Source organism: Triticum aestivum, chromosome 3B, assembly GCF_018294505.1.
Source record: "Triticum aestivum cultivar Chinese Spring chromosome 3B, IWGSC CS RefSeq v2.1, whole genome shotgun sequence".
Lineage (NCBI taxonomy): Eukaryota > Viridiplantae > Streptophyta > Magnoliopsida > Poales > Poaceae > Triticum > Triticum aestivum.
This window is the reverse complement of record NC_057801.1, coordinates 780,444,562-780,467,054: the sequence shown is the minus strand read 5'-3', so window position 1 is coordinate 780,467,054 and position 22,493 is coordinate 780,444,562. Positions and strand designations below refer to the sequence as shown.

At 42.6% G+C, this 22,493-nt stretch overlaps 1 pseudogene; it reads right to left on the bottom strand.

Moving 5' to 3' along the window:
• Positions 1 to 19,276: 19,276 nt before the first annotated feature.
• On the bottom strand, positions 19,277 to 20,489 carry LOC123066539 (leucine-rich repeat protein 1-like; annotated as a pseudogene).
• Positions 20,490 to 22,493: the final 2,004 nt, after the last annotated feature.

The window sequence follows — 22,493 nt, the reverse complement described above, 5'->3', positions numbered from 1 at the left end:
TTATTTCACAATCGGTCAAGATGTGCCAAATGGACAACTTCCTGCTGGAAGGACGTGGGTTTTGGTTTGTACGTGGTGAAGGATTTTGTTCTTCACATCAGAAAAAAATTGCACCAACTTGGTACTTCGACAGTACGACTACATTTGGAAGTTTAGATCAGGGAAGGGATGAATGCTCAAAAAAAAATGAGGGAAGGGATGCATGTTTCAAGAAAAAAAATTAGACACATTGCTTCAGCGCCCCAAACTTGTTTAAGTGACACGTGACAGGCATAGACCAGCTAGGTCGAATTCGAGAAAACTTCCTCTTACACTAGGTTTTTTTTTTTTGAGGGGTTCCTCTTACACTAGGTGAGGGTGAAGGGTCTAGGGTAGAAGTTGAACTAGGAAATATATTTTCGTTACAGAACCAGTTTTTCTCTTGATTTTTAACAGAGCCGTCTCACGCCAAATCAAGTGGAGAGCTTCGGATGTGAATATCCTTACCGTCATATTTTGAAAGCATCATCTATATAGTATTGACACCATGGCCAGACCACTACTTGTGCACTGCCTCTTTACCAAAGGGCCAGACCACCACTTTTCCCTAGGCAATCCACGCATACAATTGCCTAAAACCAAAGGCATCATTTAAGCTTGTCCATAGCCCCCACTACCTCACCCCTATTGGCAACCATTTTGACTACTGTCAATATATACAAACCCTGACCTCTTTTTGTTTGACACAAAAATACAATCACTGAGTTGTAGAATCATATCAGCTCTCCGAGTTCACCAATTATCAAGTCCATCCCAAGCCTCGACAGTTCCAAGCCAAGAGGATCATTAGTCCCGATGTATGTGATTTGGTTCCAAAATCCTATCAAATACCGAAATTGTTTTCTGTCGCTTCTCACCCACAAACCCATATGCTGGAGCGTATGCCTATCAACATCATCCTTTAGGACCCCAGCCTGCTTTTCACTCCTCTTCTTTGATCTAGGGCTCATGTTATGGTAATAATTGTGTGAGCTCACCTTTCGGTCGTGCCCTTGGTCCGCAAAGGAAAGTTCTGGGCCGCCCCTCATGAACAGGATACCGCTCACTACTAGGGAAAAGCCTAGCAGTAGCGTGGGTTTTAGGGCTATCAGTAGCGCAGGGTTGCGCGTTACTGATAAGGCGCTACAGCTATCACTTAGCAGTAGCGCGTTACTACCAGCGCTACTGTTATAGCTACTTAGCAGTAGCGTTTACCGTATAGGCGCTACTGCTAATCTAACTAGTAGTAGCGTTTTTCGCACTCCGCGCTACAACTATTCTGTTTTTTATTTATTTTTATTTTTACGCCGCGCTACCGTTTATACGCCGTTATAATTTTTTTGATACAGTACTAATTAAGAGGTTGTTATATCATTATGTCCATGATGAATTAATATATCATTGTGAGAAAGAAACATGGATTAGATTTATTTGGATGAATCAAAAGTTGAATTAGGACGACGATCCTACTAATTCAACTTTTGGTCACTTTTGATCCTCCCACATGAATCTAATCCGCGTTCCTTCCACCTATGATATATAACTAATCATGATCATAATAACAAATCATCATGATCATCATGATGAACATCATCATCATATTAATATAAAAACTCTTGCATCATATCATCACCAACAACACTAGCTAATAATCATTATAGTCATTACCACCAACACTATTTAATCATCATAGTCATAATGTAGCTATCTAATCACCACCAACACTAGCTAATAATAATAATCATAGTCATTACCATCAACACTAGCTATTTAATCATCATAGTCATAGTGTAGCACATCATCATCTTTAAACTCATTCTAGCTAGCTAATCACTCCTGCTGCTCTCTCTCAGGTAAAATAGCATAGAACTGAAGGAAATATGCCCTAGAGGCAATAATAAAGTTATTATTTATTTCCTTATTTCATGATAAATATTTATTATTCATGCTAGAATTGTATTAACCGGAAACATAATACATGTGTGAATACATAGACAAAACATAGTGTCACTAGTATGCCTCTACTTGACTAGCTCGTGAATCAAAGATGGTTAAGTTTCCTAGCCATGGACAAAAGAGTTATCATTTGATTAACGGGATCACATCATTAGGAGAATGATGTGATTGACATGACCCATTCCGTTAGCCTAGCACTTGATCGTTTAGTATGTTGCTATTGCTTTCTTCATGACATATACATGTTCCTGTAACTATGAGATTATGCAACTCCCGTTTACCGGAGGAACACTTTGGGTGCTACCAAACGTCACAACGTAACTGGGTGATTATAAAGGAGGTGTCTCCAAAGGTACATGTTGGGTTGGCGTATTTGGAGATTAGGTTTGTCACTCCGATTGTCGGAGAGGTATCTCTGGGCCCTCTCGGTAATGCACATCACTATAAGCCTTGCAAGCAATGTAGTTAATGAGTTAGTTACGGAATGATGCATTACGTAACGAGTAAAGAGACTTGCCGGTAACGAGATTGAACTAGGTATTGGATACCGACGACCGAATCTCGGGCAAATAACATACCGATGACAAAGGGAACAAAGTATATTGTTATGCGGTTTGACCGATAAAGATCTTCGTAGAATATGTAGGAGCCAATATGGGCATCCAGGTTCCGCTATTGGTTATTGACCAAGAATAGTTCTAGGTCATGTCTACATAGTTCTCGAACCCGTAGGGTCCGCACGCTTAAGGTTTCGATGACAGTTTTATTATGAGTTTATGAGTTTTGATGTACCGAAGGAGTTAGGAGTCCCGGATGAGATCGGGGACATGACGAGGAGTCTCGAAATGGTCGAGACGTAAAGATCGATATATTGGACGACTATATTCGGAGTTCGGAAAGGTTCCGAGTCATTCGGGTATTTTTCGGAGTACCGGAGAGTTACGGGAATTCGCCGGGGAGTATATGGGCCTTATTGGGCCATATGGGAATAGAGGAGAGAGGCCGAAAGGAAGGAGGGGCGCAGCCCCCCTCTGGTCCTAATTGGACAAGGGGTGCAACCCCCTTTTCCTTCCTCCTCTCTCCCTCTTTCCTTCTCTCCTACTCCAACAAGGAAGGGGGGGGGGAGTCCTACTCCCGGTGGGAGGAGGACTCCTCCTGGCGCGCCCCTCCTGGCCGGCCGAACCCCTCCCCCTGGCTCCTTTATATACGGGGGCAAGGGGGCACCTCTAGGCACAACAACACAAGTTGATCTACGGATCGTTCCTTAGCCGTGTGCGGTGCCCCCCTCCACCATATTCCACCTCGGTCATATCGTCGCGGAGTTTAGGCGAAGCCCTGCGCCGGTAGAACATCATCATCGTCACCAGGCCGTCGTGCTGACGGAATTCATCCCCGACACTTTGCTGGATTGGAGTCCGGGGGATCGTCATCGAGCTGAACGTGTGCTGAACTCGTAGGTGCCGTACGTTCGGTACTTGGATCGGTCGGATCGTGAAGACGTACGACTACATCAACCGCGTTGTCATAACGCTTCCGCTTACGGTCTACGAGGGTACGTGGACATACACTCTCCCCTCTCGTTGCTATACCATCACCATGATCTTGCGTGTGCGTAGGAATTTTTTTGAAATTACTACGTTCCCCAATAGTGGCATCCGAGCCTAGGTTTTACGCGTTGATGTTATATGCACGAGTAGAACACAAGTGAGTTGTGGGCGATACAAGTCATACTGCTTACCAGCATGTCATACTTTGGTTCGGCGGTATTGTGAGATGAAGCGGCCCGGACCGACATTACGTGTACGCTTACGCGAGACTGGTTTCACCGTTGCGAGCACTCGTGCTTAAAGGTGGCTGGCGGGTGTCTGTCTCTCTCACTTTAGCTGAATCGAGTGTGGCTACGCCCGGTCCTTGCGAAGGTTAAAACAGCACCAACTTGATGAACTATCATTGTGGTTTTTATGCGTAGGTAAGAACAGTTCTTGCTAAAGCCCGTAGCAGCCACGTAAAATTTGTAACAACAAAGTAGAGGACGTCTAACTTGTTTTTGCAGGGCATGTTGTGATGTGATATGGTCAAGATGTGATGCTATATTGTATGAGATGATCATGTTTTGTAACCGAAGTTATCGGCAACTGGCAGGAGCCATATGGTTGTCGTTTTATTGTATGAAATGCAAACGCCCTGTAATTGCTTTACTTTATCACTAAGCGGTAGCGATAGTCGTAGAAGCAATAGATGGCGTAACGACAACGATGCTACGATGGAGATCAAGGTGTCGCGCCGGTGATGATGGTGATCACGACGGTGCTTCGAAGATGGAGATCACAAGCACAAGATGATGATGGCCATATCATATCACTTATATTGATTGCATGTGATGTTTATCCTTTATGCATCTTATCTTGCTTTGATTGACGGTAGCATTTTAAGATGATCTCTCACTAATAATCAAGAAGTGTTCTCCCTGAGTATGCATCGTTGCAAAAGTTCTTCGTGCTGAGACACCACGTGATGATCAGGTGTGATAGGCTCTACGTTCAAATACAACGGGTGCAAAACAGTTGCACACGCGGAATACTCAGGTCATACTTGACGAGCCTAGCATATACAGATATGGCCTCGGAACACGGAGACCGAAAGGTCGAAGGTGAATCATATAGTAGATATGATCAACATAGTGATGTTCACCATTGAAAACTACTCCATCTCACGTGATGATCGGACATGGTTTAGTTGATTTGGATCACGTGATCACTTAGTTGACTAGAGAGATGTCTGTCTAAGTGGGAGTTCTTAAGTAATATGATTAATTGAACTTAAATTTATCATGAACTTAGTCCTGGTAGTATTTTGCAAATTATGTTATAGATCAATAGCTCGTGTTGTTGCTTTCATATGTTTATTTTTGATATGTTCCTAGAGAAAATTGTGTTGAAAGATGTTAGTAGCAATGATGCGGATTGGATCCGTGATCTGAGGTTTATCCTCATTGCTGCACAGAAGAATTATGTCCTTAATGCACCGCTAGGTGACAGACCTATTGCAGGAGCAGATGCAGACGTTATGAACGTTTGGCTAGCTCAATATGATGACTACTTGATAGTTTAGTGCACCATGCTTAACGGCTTAGAATCGGGACTTCAAAGACGTTTTGAACGTCATGGACCATATGAGATGTTCCAGGAATTGAAGTTAATATTTCAAGCAAATACCCGAGTTGAGAGATATGAAGTCTCTACTAAGTTCTATAGCTAAAAGATGGAGGAGAATCGCTCAACTAGTGAGCATGTGCTCAGATTGTCTGAGTACTTCAATCGCTTGAATCAAGTGGGAGTTAATCTTCCAGATAAGATAGTGATTGACAGAATTCTCTAGTCACCACCACCAAGTTACTAGAACTTTGTGATGAACTATAGTATGCAAGGGATGACGAAAACGATTCCCGAGCTCTTCGTGATGTTGAAATCGACGAAGGTAGAAATCAAGAAACGGCATCAAGTGTTGATGATTGACAAGACCACTAGTTTCAAGAAAAGGGCAAAGGGAAAGAAAGGGAAACTTCAAGTAGAATGGCAAACAAGTTGTCACTCCCGTGAAGAAGACCAAAGCTGGACCAAAGCCTAAAACTGAGTGCTTACACTGCAAAGGAAATGGTCACTAAAAGCGGAAATGCCTTGAATATTTGGTGGATAAGAAGGATGGCAAAGTGAACAAGGGTATATTTGATATACATGTTATTGATGTGTACTTTACTAGTGTTTATAGTAGCCCCTGAGTATTTGATACTTGTTCGGTTGCTAAGGTTAGTAACTCCAAACAGGAGCACAGAATAAACAGAGACTAGTTGAAGGGGAAGTGACGATGAGTGTTGGAAGTAGTTCCAAGATTGATATGATCATCATCGCACACTCCCTAAACTTTCGGGATAAGTGTTAAACCTAAATAAATGTTATTTAGCGTTTACGTTGAGCATGAATATGATTTGATCATGTTTATTGCAACACGGTTATTCATTTAAAGTCAGGGAATAATTGTTGTTCTGTTTACATGAATAAAACCTTCAATGGTCATACACCCAATGAAAATAGTTTGTTGGATCTCGATCATAGTGATACACATATTCATAATATTGATGCCAAAAGATGCAAAGTTAATAATGATAGTGCAACTTATTTGTGGCACTGCCGTTTGGGTCATATCGGTGTAAAGAGCATGAAGAAACTCCATAAAGATGGATTTTCGGAATCACTTGGTTATGAATGATTTGATGCTTGCGAACCATGCCTTTTTGGGCAAGATGACTAAAACTCCGTTCTCCAGAACAATGGAACGAGCTAGTGACTTATTGGAAATAATACATACCGATGTATGCGATCCAATGAGTGTTGATGCTCGTGGCAACTATCGTTATTTTCTGACCTTCACAAGACGATTTGAGCAGATATAGGTATATCTACTTGATGAAACATAAGTCTGAAATAGTTGAAAGGTTCAAAGAATTTCAGAGTGAAGTGGAGAATCATCGTAACAAGAAAATAAAGTTTCTACGATCTGATCGTGGAAGAGAATATTTGAGTTACAAGTTTGGTCTTCATATAAAACAATGTGAAATAGTTTCGCAACTCACGCCACCTGGAACACCACAGCTTAATGGTGTGTCCGAACGTCGTAACCGCACTTTATTGGATATGGTGCGATCTATGATGTCTCTTATTGATTTACCATTATCGTTTTGGGGTTATGCATTAGAGACAGCTGCATTCACGTTTAAATAGGGCACCATCTAAATCCGTTGAGATGACACCGTATGAACTATGGTTTAGTAGTAAACCTAAGCTGTCGTTTCTTAAAGCTTGGAGTTGCGATGCTTATATGAAAAAGGTTTTCAACCTGATAAGCTCGAACCCAAATCGGAGAAGTGCATCTTCATAGAATACCCAAAGGTAACTATTGGGTACACCTTCTATCACAGATCCGAAGGCAAGTTATTCGTTGCTAAGATGGATCCTTTCTAGAGAAGAAGTTTCTCTCGAAAGAAGTGAGTGGGAGGAAAGTAGAGCTTGATAAGGTAATTTGTACCATCTCCCGAATTGGAAAGTAGTGCATCACAGAAATCAGTTCTAGTGATTCCTACACCAATTAGTGAGGAATTTAATGATGATGATCATGAAACTTCAGATCAAGTTGCTACCAAACCTCGTAGGTCTTCCAGAGTAAGACCCGCACCAGAGTGGTACGGTAATCATGTTCTGGAAGTCATGTTACTAGACCATGATGAACCTACGAACTATGAGGAATCGATGATGAGCCCAGATTCCACGAAATGGCTTGGGGCCATAAAATCTGAGATATGATCCATGTATGAGAACAAAGTATGGACTTTGATTGACTTGCTCAATGATTAGCAAGCCATGTTAAATAAATGGATCTTCAAGAGGAAGACGGACACTGATAGTAGTGTTACTATCTACTAAGCTCGACTTGTTGCGAAAGGTTTTCAACAAGTTCAAGGTGTTGAATATGATGAGATTTCTCACTCGTATCGATGCTTAAGTCTGTCTGCATCATGTTAGCAATTGCCACATTTTATGAAATCTGGCAAATGGATGTCAAAACTACATTCCTTAATGGTTTTCTTAAAGAAGAGTTGTATATGATGCAACCAGAAGGTTTTGTCAATCCTAAAGGTGCTAACAAAATATGCAAGCTCCAGCAATCCATCTATGGACTGGTGCAAGCATCTCGGAGTTGGAATATACGCTTTGATAAGTTGATCAAAGCATATGATTTTATACAGACTTTTGAAGAAGCCTGTATTTACAAGAAAGTGAGTGGGAGCTCTGTAACATTTCTAATATTATATGTGGATGACATATTGTTGATTGGAAATGATATCAAAATTCTGGATAGCATGAAAGGGTACTTGAATAAGAGTTTTTCAAAGCAAGACCTCGGTGAAGCTGCTTACACATTGAGCATCAAGATCTATATAGATAGATCAAGACGCTTAATAAGATTTTTCAATGAGTACATACCTTGATAAATTTTTGAAATAGTTCAAAATGGAACAGTCAAAGAAGGAGTTCTTGCCTGTGTTACAAGGTGTGAAGTTGAGTAAGACTCAAGACCCGACCATTGCAGAAAATAGAAAGAGAATGAAAAGTCATTCCCTATGCCTCAGTCATAGGTTCTATAAAGTATGCTATGCTGTGAACCAGACCTATTGTATACCTTGCTCTGTATTTGGTAAGGGAATACAATTTTGATCTAATACTAGATCACTGGACAGCGGTCAAGAATATCCTTAGTAAGGACTAAGGAGATGTTTCTCGATTATGGAGGTGATAAAAGAGTTCGTTGTAAAAGTTACATCGGTGCAAACTTTTACACTGATCCAGATGACTCTAAGTCTCAATCTGGATACATATTGAAAGTGGGAGCAATTAGCTAGAGTAGCTCCATGCAGAGCATTGTGGACATAGAATATTTGCAAAATACATACGGCTCTGAATATGACAGACCCGTTGACTAAACTTCTCTCACAAGCAAAACATGATCATACCTTAGTACTCTTTGGGTGCTAATCACATAGCGATGTGAACAAACCCTTTGGGTGTTGATCACATGATGATGTGAACTATGGGTATTAATCACATGCAGATGTGAATATTGGTGTTAAATCACATGGCGATGTGAACTAGATTATTGACTCTAGTGCAAGTGGGAGACTGAAGGAAATATGCCCTAGAGGCAATAATAAAGTTATTATTTATTTCCTTATTTCATGATAAATGTTTATTAGTCATGCTAGAATTGTATTAACCGGAAACATAATACATGTGTGAATACATAGACAAAACATAGTGTCACTAGTATGCCTCTACTTGACTAGCTCGTGAATCAAAGATGGTTAAGTTTGCTAGCCATGGATAAAAGAGTTGTCATTTGATTAACGGGATCACATCATTAGGAGAATGATGTGATTGACATGACCCATTCCGTTAGCCCAGCACTTGATCGTTTAGTATGTTGCTAGTGCTTTCTTCATGACATATACATGTTCCTGTAACTATGAGATTATGCAACTCCCGTTTACCGGAGGAACACTTTGGGTGCTACCAAACGTCACAACGTAACTGGGTGATTATAAAGGAGTACTACAGGTGTCTCCAAAGGTACATGTTGGGTTGGCGTATTTCGAGATTAGGTTTTGTCACTCCGATTGTCGGAGAGGTATCTCTCGGCCCTCTCGGTAATGCACATCACTATAAGCCTTGCAAGCAATGTAGCTAATGAGTTAGTTACGGAATGATGCATTACGTAACGAGTAAAGAGACTTGCCGGTAACGAGATTCAACTAGGTATTGGATACCGACGATCGAATCTCGGGCAAGTAACATACCGATGACAAAGGGAACAAAGTATATTGTTATGCGGTTTGACCGATAAAGATCTTCGTAGAATATGTAGGAGCCAATATGGGCATCCAGGTTCCGCTATTGGTTATTGACCAAGAATAATTCTAGGTCATGTCTACATAGTTCTCGAGCCTGTAGGGTCCGCACGCTTAAGGTTTCGATGACAATTTTATTATGAGTTTATGAGTTTTGATGTACCGAAGGATTTCGGAGTCCCGGATGAGATCGGGGACATGACGAGGAGTCTCGAAATGGTCGAGACGTAAAGATCGATATATTGGACGACTATATTCAGAGTTCGGAAAGGTTCCGAGTCATTCGGGTATTTTTCGGAGTACCGGAGAGTTACGGGAATTCGCCGGGGAGTATATGGGCCTTATTGGGCCATACGGGAATAGAGGAGAGAGGCCGAAAGGAAGGAGGGGCGCAGCCCCCCTCTGATCCGAATTGGACAAGGGGTGCAACCCCCTTTTCCTTCCTCCTCTCCCCCTCTTTCCTTCTCTCCTACTCCAACAAGGAAGGGGGGGAGTCCTACTCCCGGTGGGAGGAGGACTCCTCCTGGCGCGCCCCTCCTGGCCGGCCGAACCCCTCCCCCTGGCTCCTTTATATACGGGGGCAGGGGGGCACCTCTAGGCACAACAACACAAGTTGATCTACGGATCGTTCCTTAGCCGTGTGCGGTGCCCCTCTCCACCATATTCCACCTCGGTCATATCGTCGTGGAGCTTAGGCGAAGCCCTGCGCCGGTAGAACATCATCATCGTCACCACGCCGTCGTGCTGACGGAATTCATCCCCGACACTTTGCTGGATCGGAGTCCGGGGGATCGTCATCGAGCTGAACGTGTGCTGAACTCGGAGGTGCCGTACGTTCGGTACTTGGATCGGTCGGATCGTGAAGATGTACGACTACATCAACCGCGTTGTCATAACGCTTCCGCTTATGGTCTACAAGGGTACATGGACATACACTCTCCCCTCTCGTTGCTATACCATCACCATGATCTTGCGTGTGCGTAGGAAATTTTTTGAAATTACTACGTTCCCCAATAAGAACATGTATATCACTCCTGCTTCATCATATTGAAGAATGCAGATAAACCTGTCTCCTAATTGTGGGCCGCGCTTCTGCTACCCCCTAGTACTTCTCTGCTATGATCCTTCACAATTTTGCTCCAGTCTTTGACTATTAAGACTTGCTCGTTTCGAAAAATCTTAAATGCACTCATGTGCAATGTAGGATGTCTTGGCCGTAAAGCTAACCATTTTCATGCAACCATTAGGCTCGATCTAATGAGGCATAACACTCATCGGGACTCCCTGTTGAAGAACATCATAGTAACATACTTAGCAATGAAGTTTAGCTTAAAAAATAATATATGCAAAAGATACAATGACGAGGACAAATAGTAAAAATCTTACCATCTTTCCTAAATAGATGTGACTATAGTTCAATACGAACACTAGTGGTCGCACGTTTTGAGTACTAATATCTCGAAGTCCAGGAAAATAACCTGTCTTGACAGTATCAAGATCCACAAGCCATGAAACATAATGACCTATCTCACAGTTTAGTTCTACCCCGAGACAGTAGTAGGTCTTGTCTACCAAGTGTTGGACATGTTTACTTGAATAAAAATAAGCTGTCAATAGAAATTAGTTGTCAACTATTTTTAAATAAACAATATAAATTACTTAATAAATATGGTTGAGAAACTCACATAATGGTAGAACTGGAGGCGTCTGCACATCGACCCAGATGTCGATATTACCTTCAATTTCATCTTCCGGACGAATATCAAAGGTGATAACCATATTAGGCTCAAATGCATAAGCCTTGCATAGTGATCTCCAATTTTTGCATTCAAAATAGGGTTAGGTGTCTGCATTGTATAATTTTGCGGCAAAAGTATAACCATGCTTGCTCCTCAAGTGAACTCTCTTTACCTCCATACTTTTCATAGTACTGAAATCAATCATATCCAAGATATAGATTCTTGCATGACAGGGGACATGCTAGTAGAATTGTAAAATATTAAAATTATAAGTTGAAGCAAAAAAGCAGAAGTAGCAGAAGTCATGCTTAAATATGAAAAAGACTTATCGTTGTGACTTACTGTATCCACTTCGAAGTTCTAATCCAGTACGATGCTGAAGCGCCTACCACCAACTAGGTGAGGCCTGTCGCACATGCCGCGCTTATTTTCACAGTATTCGCACATACCGAATTCCCTTTCATCCTCAGACATTTCCTATATATGTTCATATTTGAAACATTGAAAATCAGTCGAAGGCAACTACCAGGTAACTCAACACACAGATCACTATTACTCAATATGCAACGGGTTGACTTTAGGTCTGTCGAGTCTTCCTTCCTAGACTCTCATCTCGCGTATATGGTGGGCACTCCCTCTCTGATATTGCAACTGGCGGTGATGGTCGCTACTCCTCCTTTCCCTAGTGCATTACAAATATCGAGCACCAGGAAAAGAAGGAGAAGCGACCCCCACGACAACAGTCGGCATTCTTCTTCTCTCATATATGGTGGACACTCCCTCACGATTTTTCAACCGTCGATGATGGTCGCTACTCCTTCTTCCCCTAGTGCATAACAAAGGTCTAGCACAAAGAGAAGAAGGAGAAGCGACCCCCACGATAACAGTCGACATTCTTCTTCTCTCATATATGGTGGACACTCTCCCTCACTGATTTTTTGACTGTCATGTATGGAGCCCTGACAGACTTAAAGTCAACTCGAAATGTCATTTAATTCTCTTTCTAGCAAATCCCGGGCACTTGATATTTCCTACATATTCTAGCACAAGTCATGCTTAAATTCACGGAAAATCCGGCATGACCTTTGCTAAAATAGGACATATCGAGCGCTTGAAATTTGCCGGAACGGAAATGAATGAACACTCCGGCAAAACATAGGCCACTCAGAAATGAATCAAAACATTTCGCACATGAGCATAAACTTGTGCTCATTGCATTTCAATGGTTCAATATTGACAAAAACATTTCAATATATCGTATAACCCGAACATTTCATTTGGTTAAGAAGCATAACTAAATGCCCTAGTTCTACTCTATTCAATACCGAGGAGTGAAGAAGGAGCAGGTGGACTTTTAGCTCACCGACTCGGGTGTAGAGGAAGTAGAGGTAGCTCGGATGACGATCACTCCAAGGAGACACGACTCTACAAAGCATGCATATTCCACTGAGTAAAATTTTAATTAGATCATCAAATCTCATATAGCATTCTTTGATGACAAAGTGATAATGACATAAATTCAACTAGTTCTGTTAATTCAACCAGTTCAACTAAGAACTTATTAAAAATAAACTAGTTTTATTAACTTCCTTACTAAAAATAAACTAGTTCTATAGTAAAATTTTAATTAGATCATCAAATCTCATATACCTAAATTTTCTTACTAAAAATAAACTAGTTCTATTAATTCAACTAGTTCAACTAAGCACTTACTATAAATAAAAATAATTAGTTTTCATAGTAATTCAACTAGCTCTATTAAGCACTTCCTAAATAAACTATTTCTATTAAACACTTACTAAAAAACAGTAAAAAACAGTAAAAACGGTGAGGAGGAGGGGGAGGAGGATGGTGTGAGGAGGAGGAGTGAGGAGGGGGTGGGAGGAGGGAGGAGAGAGGAGGAGGGGGAGGAGGGTGGTGTGAGGAGGAGGAGTGAGGAGGGGGTGGGAGGAGGGAGGAGAGAGGAGGATGGGGATCGAGGAAGGCTGCCGGCGGAGGGCTACGACGGAGGAGGAGGGAGGAGGGTGGAGGGGGCGGCAGGAGGAGGAGGGAGGTGCGCGGTAGGGAGGAGAGAGGAGGAGGAGGGAGGAGAGAGGAGGAGGAAGGAGGAGGGATGGAGGGACTACCTCAGTGGAGGAGGAGCAAGAGTGTCGGCAACGGCGGGCGACGACGGTGCACGGGGAACGGTGGCGGCGGCAGACAATGGGGGGTGCAGGGTAAGTGAGAGTGGAGAGGGAGAGTGGGGGCGGCCGGTTGGGGAAGAGAGGTGGCATTTAGCAGTAGCGCGTGTTAGGATAAAGCGCTACTGCTAAACTACATAGCAGTAGCACTTTTACGTGGGAAAGTGCTGCTGCTATTCCTGTAGCAGTAGCGCATTCCGCAAAACGCGCTACTGCTAAGCTAAGGCTAAGCATGTAAAAAAATCAAAAATACATTGGTCATTAATGATCTTTTTGTGTAGAATCTAAATTATCAATAGGAATCTTCCCCGGTTTGCGGCCACAGATCCTACACATAGAGTTCAATGAAGACCAAGTGGTTGTGATGGTTCAATGAACACCATGTTCGCGAAGCGAGGTGGGACTAAACTTAGTTGCAACGAGTGGACTAAAGTTAGCAGCTGCGAGTGTTGGCAAAAAGCGATGCTGATAAGTTCAATAGCAGTAGCGCGTCTAAAAAACATGCGCTACTACTATTCCTAGTCTGGTGGCTATGTCGTGGCAATATTAGTAGTAGCGTTGTTTCCTCCTAATGCGCTATTGCTACGTTGGTATCAGTAGCGCGGTCTATGTTGATGCGCTACTGCTAAGTAGCAATAGCGCGTTATTTTAACCCGCGCTGCTGGTAAAATTCTGTGTATAAGGTTTTCCCTAGTAGTGATGTTCTGCCTTGCATACCTGCTTGAGGATTGCTTTGTTTCAGCATATTTCTTATTGATCGTGGTTGAGCTAGTCACCTCCTCATATCGTCCCTTGGAGTTCTCACCAATGTGAGAGTCCCCAGACTATTACTGATCTAGGATAACTTACGTTGAGGAGTGGGGGTCCCTCTTTTTTGCGGGTGAGGAGTGGGGGTCCCTCATAGAGGCTTCCATCTTCGTCCATTGCTAGCATCACTGGACCTCGAACTACCATGACTAAAGTAGTTGGTGGAAGCCGATAGGCGCTCGGTCTGATCCATTGAACCTTTATTCCTTCCAGGTGAAGCACAGGGCCATTCTCCCTATTGGTATGTAGTATGAACCCGTAGATCACACTTCCCATTAGGATGAAAAATTTGGGCAGATTCAAAGCAAAATTAAATGTAGCACCTTTCCGAGTTGAAAGTCGTAGCAGGTCTTCTAGTGAAGTACAAAAATAAAATTTTACCAGTGGTTCGCACAGAGAGAACTATGCATGAAGTCCATGTTTTTTTCCTCTAGCAGTTTCATATTTCTCACATTTACTTTGACACGTTCTTCTAGCCAATTGCCCAGATAATTCCCCAAAATCCTTGTTCTTTGTCTAGCGTGAGATCCTTCATCATGGCCCATGTTTCAATGGTGTCAAAAACCATCTCATACGTCGTGTTTTCCTGGCATAGTCCTTCAACACAATAAAAATAAAATCAAAATGCCACGAATCATTTTGCAATGCCTGCCAAAGGAAAACCCTTGCCCTAGTGATTGTTTGCCGATCGCCAATGCATTGCCTGCTAGTTGCCTTATAGTGTGTCTTTTGCTCGTGGTGGACCATTCCATCTTTTTACATATTCATACATCATTTAGGTAACAATACAAATCATTTTGTAGTGTCTGCCAAATGGAAAACCATAGCCCTAGCGATCGTCTCTCATCGCTATTAACCACTTCCCAGTTGCCTCCTAGTATCTCTTTCGCTCGCGATGAACGCTTTAATTCTAATTACTTTTTACTTATGTATAAATTATTTAGTTAACAATCTTAATTGTGTATTTTCGATGAAACAACTTACAATCTTAAGTATACTTTTTTCAATTGTATCTAACAATATTATCCGAGCAGTTTTAACATGCTCTCTTTAACCCACCCCCCCCTCTTTTCACATGGGAGGTGAAAGTATATAATAGATCTGAGGCATTGATCTTATTAATTAGTGGTTTAATTAACTCTTACCTTCTTACCTCACATGTAAAAGAGGGGGTAAGAGGGAGTGTCGGTGTCAAAACCGGCGGATCTCGGGTAGGGGGTCCCGAACTGTGCGTCTAGGCGGATGGTAACAGGAGACGAGGGACACGATGTTTTACCCAGGTTCGGGCCCTCTTGATGGAGGTAAAACCCTACATCCTGCTTGATTAATATTGATGATGTGTGTTACAAGAGTGGATCTACCACGAGATCAAGGAGGCTAAACCCTGGAAGCTAGCCTATGATATGATTGTTGTAATGGTTGTTCGTCCTACGGACTAAAGCCCTCCGGTTTATATAGGCACCGGAGAGGGCTAGGGTTACACAAAGTCGGTTACAATGGTAGGAGATCTACATATCCGTATCGCCAAGCTTGCCTTCCACGCCAAGGAAAATCCCATCCGGACACGGGACAAAGTCTTCAATCTTGTATCTTCATAGTCTTGGAGTCCGGCTGACGATGATAGTCCGGCTGTCCGGACACCCCCTAGTCCAGGACTCCCTCAGTAGCCCCTGAACCAGGCTTCAATGACGATGAGTCCGGCGCGCATATTGTTCGGCATTGCAAGGCGGGTTCCTCCTCCGAATAATCCATAGAAGATTGTGAACACAAGGATAGTGTCCGGCTCTGCAAAATAAATTCCAGATTCCACCGTAAAGAGAATAATATGTACACAAGTTCAATCTGCTGACGTATTTTGTGGCATGACGTCACACCAAGCCTTTACTTGAATCGTTTTTTATTATACCACCTCAGCGCGTTTAGCGAAGCGGTTTCCTTGGCACGTCTTGTCAAAGCAGAGATCATGTTCCCCTTATTCTGGGATCCTCATCAATACGGACGTGGGTAACCCAACCGCGCCATTGATGGTGGCGCTTGAGGGATAAGCGAGTTTTACCAGGCCCGTGGGGACGCATAGTCTTTGTCCGCCCATATATATATAAGGGGATAAGGATCCACCTTTTTACCTACGCCTTCTTCCTCCCTTGCTTATCCATCTTCGCGCACTCGAGCTCCAGCGCCCAAGTTCGCACATCTCGTCTCAACCTTCTCCAGTCATATCCGTAGCGGGAGGCAAGTGGATGGCCTCCTCCGTCGGAGGGGCACATCGAAAGGCTGCGCAACGCCGGATACCATATTATCCACATGTAGTAAAAAAACTCAAACTTCCCTATTATAGATTTCAGATATCTTATCGTTACAAATACAAAACCAGTGCGGTTAAACTCTATTCATCGTTAAAATGCTGAACCACATTTAATGAATTAAAATTTGTTGAAATATATCAAAGCAAGAAGAAAACAACAATAAAATCAAAATTATCTATGGTATATTTTGTGTCATTATTTAGATATACATAGTCTGCTTTTCTCTATTTTTGCTCCCTCTCTCTCCTTATGATCATCGAGATCATTTTTTTACACTGTACAAGTCTAACAAATATCCTAATAGAAATTTCTAGAGTGGGGTTATGTAAGTAATAGAAAAATGAAAAGTGTGTGAGAGATCAACAAGTGGTTTGTCCTAGATTTAGCTCTCGCCCTTGATAATTTACATTGATTGTGTTTTTCATTTTTTTCCCTCGTAGTTGATCTTTTTATTCTTGTCCATTAGGGACATAACTAATCAACAAAATGTGTGCTCGGTTCGTGGACACACCAGGTGTGAAATATTGATGGTCATCGTTACATGCGCGAGTCATGTTTTGATAAAATCCATCAATGTTGTAGACGTCTTCAAATAAAATCCATCAATAAAAGGACAGACCCAGTGCATAGAAGCTCCCACACAAGGTGGGGTCTAGGGAGGGATTATAAGAACCTAGTCTTACCCCTGCAAAGTGCAATGCAAAGAGGCTGGTTCGAACCCAGGACCTCTTGGCACAAGTGGGGAGGACTTCACCACTGCGCCAGGCCTGCCCTCAAATAAAATCCATCAATGTTAAAAATTTTTCTGATAAATGATGGTTTCGTTAACTCGAAATAAATAATAAAGAGATAAAAAAAAAACAAGTAGCACGCTCCCAGCCTCTGCATAGTTTAGGATGCACACCACCGACTTCACCAAACGCATACAACAAGGGAGGCCACAATGGGGTTTTCGAGCCACATGTGGTCAAGGGTTGTAATTTTGCATACCTTAGTGAGACTCGGGATTTGCGGTGATGTTTTCTTTTCTCTTTGTTGTAAGTGATGCTATCTCTATATCATAGCATTTGTCAAAAAACGTCTTAGTGAGTAATAGGGAGTACTAATTTAACGAGCCACCAGCGAAAGCAACCACAAAAGAAAGACTGAAAACTGCCATGTGTGCCCGCCCTATTCCTCTCATTTTACTTGATCCAGCTGAGAAGAGCTTGCACTGGCTACAACCTTTCCCATTTTTTGGGTGATTCTTGTCCCGATCAAAGGCTTGGTTCCCAGCTGGATACCATGAGACACACTCACACGTCAGAGAAGTTATGCTAAACAAAGACAACATCAACCGTCACAATTGGTATGGAAGTAAGAAGTGTAGTTTTTGTACTCATGATGAAACAATCAAACACCTCTATTTTCAATGTAAATTTACGCATACATGATCAGTCATTCAAGTAGCTCCAATTTGTATCCGCCCATGAGTGTTGCCAATATTTTTGGTCATTGCTTGGACGGAATTGCAAATAGGTTCAGAATGCTAATAAGGGTGTGAACATAGAGAGAGGGATTGCAGCACCCGAGCTCCACTGCTCCTTATATTTAAACATTTTGAAATTTGTATTTTTGAAGTTTCAAAAAAATGTGAAATTTTTCACGGGGATACATATAAACATTCTGAATACCCGTGGCAAGTTTTGGTAGAAATCTCGCTTTGTTTTGGGCTATAGAAAAAAAAAACAAATTTCTGACACTATATAGGAGAAAAGGTGTGCCATTTTCTGTCAGAAATTTCTCTTTTTTGTATTTCCCAAAATACAAAGTATTTTGTTTTCAGCTTTTTAGCAGGCCTTAGGAATGTGTGTATGTATTCACGTATTTGATATAAGATTTTTTTAAGCAACTAAAATGTGTTTTTCAAAAATTTCAAATACCAAGAGCCCTGGAGCCCGGTAGCTGCAGCCACTTTTCGTGTGAACGTATCCTTATTATGTGTGCTTTGGTTATGTAGAAATGATATGATTTTTGAGGGCAAATATTCCTTTCCTTTATAGGTTATTTTTCATTGTACGCACTGGATTCATACGTAGTCTACGCTACACCAAACGTAGTACCAATCACTGTTCAAGATGGTATGTATGTGGTTGGAGCGGGTGACCAGGGAGGTTTTTATCCAACATATGTGGAAACATAATCTCCGGATCGATCCACCACCTCATTTGACGTAGGCATAGTGTTGGTCCTATATGACTCTACTGTTGCCGATATGTCAATTTTTTATCGTCTATTAGTTTTTAGTGTTTGGCCGTGTGCTTCTTAGTTATGCAGATGTCGGGTATTGCTCATCATGTTTTGTATCCGCTTGATACAACATTTTGAGTTAATAAAAATGCCTTTTATTGGGAAAAAAATGACACACACACTCGCACACATCTCAACTTCAATGCGCACAAAAGGATTCATTATTTCAAAGTCGCTACTGATTACAATACATTCAACCACAACTTTGTCATTTTGTCTTCTTTTTTTAACGGGGGTAAGCACCGGACTCTTAAATGAACAAAGGTCTGCAAAAGCCCAGGATGCAGCTAGAGGCCTACAGTTACTGCTAGCAGCCTTAGGAAAAATCTTTCTGTTTACTCTTACAGTTCAGGTTACCAGTAGTGCTCAGCCTGTAGTCTTGAGCGCGTACTGGATGACCACAGCCACTGCAAATAATGCTAATAGGAAAATTCTCGTGAGCACAAAGCACCAGACCCTATACATGCATTGCATTGTACACGCAAAAAATAGTACTATAAAATAAAAACATCCCTAGTTCTTGGTTCAGATGATTGTACAGTGCCGGCAAGATTGTTGTTCGCAACATTTCTACGTGAAGATAGAAAGTTGTGTCAGCGGAAGTCACTCGTGAAGGAAGGAAGAAAGTAAATGGAGTGTGGTGTGTGGAATGAACTGTATGTATGTACTACTCACAGTTCAGCCAAGTCCCCGACGAGAAGAAGAGAGAGGACCTCCAGCGGCACCGTGCCAGTCAGCATGTTATCCTCAAGATTCAACTTCACAAGCTTCGTCAGACGGCACAGCCGTGCGGGTATACCTCCTAACAGTTTATTCCGATACAGCCTCCTGCAGACACCAACATGTTGTTTTAAGTAGTTGGAGACAAATAGGCATTTTAGCATCTCTTCAACTGAAAATTGCTGCAGCAAGATTCATACAGAAAACGCAGTGTCCTGATGTTGGCGAGCGAGGCCGGTATAGCGCTGGTGAGAAGGTTGTCGTAGAGATCAAGGGTGACCAGGCTTGTCAGGTTGCCGAGGGTTGTTGGTATGGATCCACTAATGTTGTTCGTAAAAAGCTCCCTGTGAAGATGGTAAGATCATTCTGCATGAAATTCCAGGTGCAATTTGACAAGTTTGCACTCTGCCGCAAGTCGCAATAGTACTTACAGGTACTGAAGGTTCTTCAGTCCTCCCAGCTCAGGGATCAGGGTGCCCGAGATGCCTGCATCCAGCAAATCTCTGCACAGTCAGGTATGATTCAATCAATCTGCAGAGATTCAGCAAGAGGAGTGTAGTTTTTGTGCAAGTTAAAAGTTTCTGAATGTTGAAAACAACTGTGCATACTGCATACAAGAGTGGTAACAACTTCCATCCATGCCATTGCCATGGACTGATCCTATTCTTTCACAACAGCGAGGAGAAAAGAAAAACATACAATCGGGTGACGGAGTTGTCGCTGTTGCAGGTGACATGGAGGCAAGTGCAGGGGTTGAAAAGGGTGGGATCCCAGCTCCCGCAGCACATTGTTGGGGTCCTTCCACGCATGCCTTTGCATGTAAAGGATGTCGCCTTCGGATACCAAAAAATCGTATGTAAATCAGCAGCAAAAAACCCTGTGAGCAGCAATGAACTCACCTGAGAATCGCAAACTACTTAGCATGTACTAGTAGTCTAGTACCTTCAGTGTTGCTGCTTACAATGGTTGCAAGAGCAAGAAGGCTGGCGAGGAGTGCTGCTCCAGTGTGAGCTGCCATTGCTTAAAGAAAGCCTGAGGTGTATTGGCAGGGTGCACTGAAATGCTATATATCATTGCTTAGATACGAGAACGGATCATTGTTTTGGGTTGCGGACTGTTGCAAAAAGTATATCATGGGGCACCGAGACTTATAGTTATAGTTACCGTGCTAGCCGAAAAACACTGGGCGGTTACTACACGATTTCTTTTTAATGGATTTCGGATATGCACAGAATTTATTCAAAATTCATTCAAATTTTCAAATCCGGGAATTTTCACTAGGAAAGGGCGCTTTCTTGTGGGGTACCGGGAAACGCAGTTATCGGGCGGTAACTGAACTTTTTTCCTAGTTACCAAATCCTTGGAAGGGATACACAATTTAAGAACAAAAAGGCAGATTGTTTAAGCGCTCCAAGTTATTAAAATGACAAATGGCAGGAATAGACCAGGTCAAATATGCGCCTCGTTACCTGTCTTACCCCTTCGTCTTTCCTCCCAAGCAAACACGCTACTAGGGTTCCTGCCTCCCTTCGGTGGGGCCGCCGTCTCCTGTAGCCTTAGGGTCGTGGAGGCGCGGTGGATCCCGACCCTTGCCAACGGGAGGGCTCCCTTTTTAGATATTTTTTTTGAGTTTTGTTAAGGTATGTGTTCTACTCAGGAGGCGAGAGGGCGGCAGCTCCTTGGAGATGAAATAGGGTTCTCCCCGTCTAACTCTCGTCTCGGTGGTGTGTCTAGTATCGCCGGAGGGCAGGTGAAGGTGTGTCTCCAGCGGATCTCACAGGATTCGGACGGTGGCTGTCTTTGGTGGATCTGCACGGAGCAGATTTCCGTTCATCTACCTTTGTGTGTCTTCAGGTTGGATCCTTCTGATCTACGCGTCTCTTCATCGGTGGTTGTTCTGGTGCACTGGTTCTATGTGCCCTTAGCATGACGAGTTCCCACCTGTCTACTACAACAAGTTTTGTCTGGCTTTGGTGATGGAGGGGCGATGGCTGTGCACCTTTGACTCGCTTCAGTGCTTGTAATCCTCGCTAGGTGGTCTACAGATCTGGATACAATTTTTAGTATTTCGGGTGTTCGTTGTACTGCTAGCATTTAAGATGAATAGATTGAAAGTTTCCCAAAAAAATACGCGCCTCGTTTTGTTAGACAATAATTTACTCTTTTTTATAGAAGATGCTAAAGATGATAATTTACTCTTAAACTAGGGATTGGAGTAAAAAAAAATCTTGAGAGAATGACTGGTTCAGTAACAAATATTTAGTAGTTCCTAGTTTACGAGTTTTTTTTTTACTATATGCACCACCTCTCATATCTGAAGCTCTGGAATTTTGTTTTGGAGAAGTGGCTCAGAGCTTTTTTTAGGTTCATATTTATGGAGTTCAAGGAGGGAGGTGCTTTGTTGCTTGGCCTCAGGTTTTCACGCCAAAGGGCTGCACGGACTTGTGCTGAGGGCTCACTTGGAATGGATGCACCGCACGGACCCCTCCAAGCTTTGGCAAGGACTGACCATGATTCCTGATCTCAAAGCCCATGCCCTTTTCTACAGCATTGAACATGCCAAAATTGGAAACTTGAACAAGGTCGTGTTCTGAAAAGAGAGGAGGATCAATGGCAGTACAGACTACAGAGTATGAGATTGCACCACTTGTTTTGGTCAAAGTCGATGCATGGATGATCAACAGGAGGCTCATTTCCGAAGGGTTATCTAACAATGCATGGGCTATAGACATCGGCGGTTGGCTAACGAACTATGGACTGATTCAGTTCATCACGTTATGGGACGTTGTGGCTATTGCAGTGAACATTGGCTTGCAGTTTAGCTGCTATGGCAAACGTTTTTTGGTGCCATGGCAGAGCGTTTTTGTTTAATGATCGGGCCATGTCAGAAGTTTGCATACCGACTGTTCTGCACATTAGCTAGTTTGACTAGGTGCCTTCGCCGTTGGGTCTCAGTTAACCTGGTCGCGGGATGGCATGCTTTAGCGGGTCAATTCGACTAGCGGAGTTGGTGGCTAGGTCG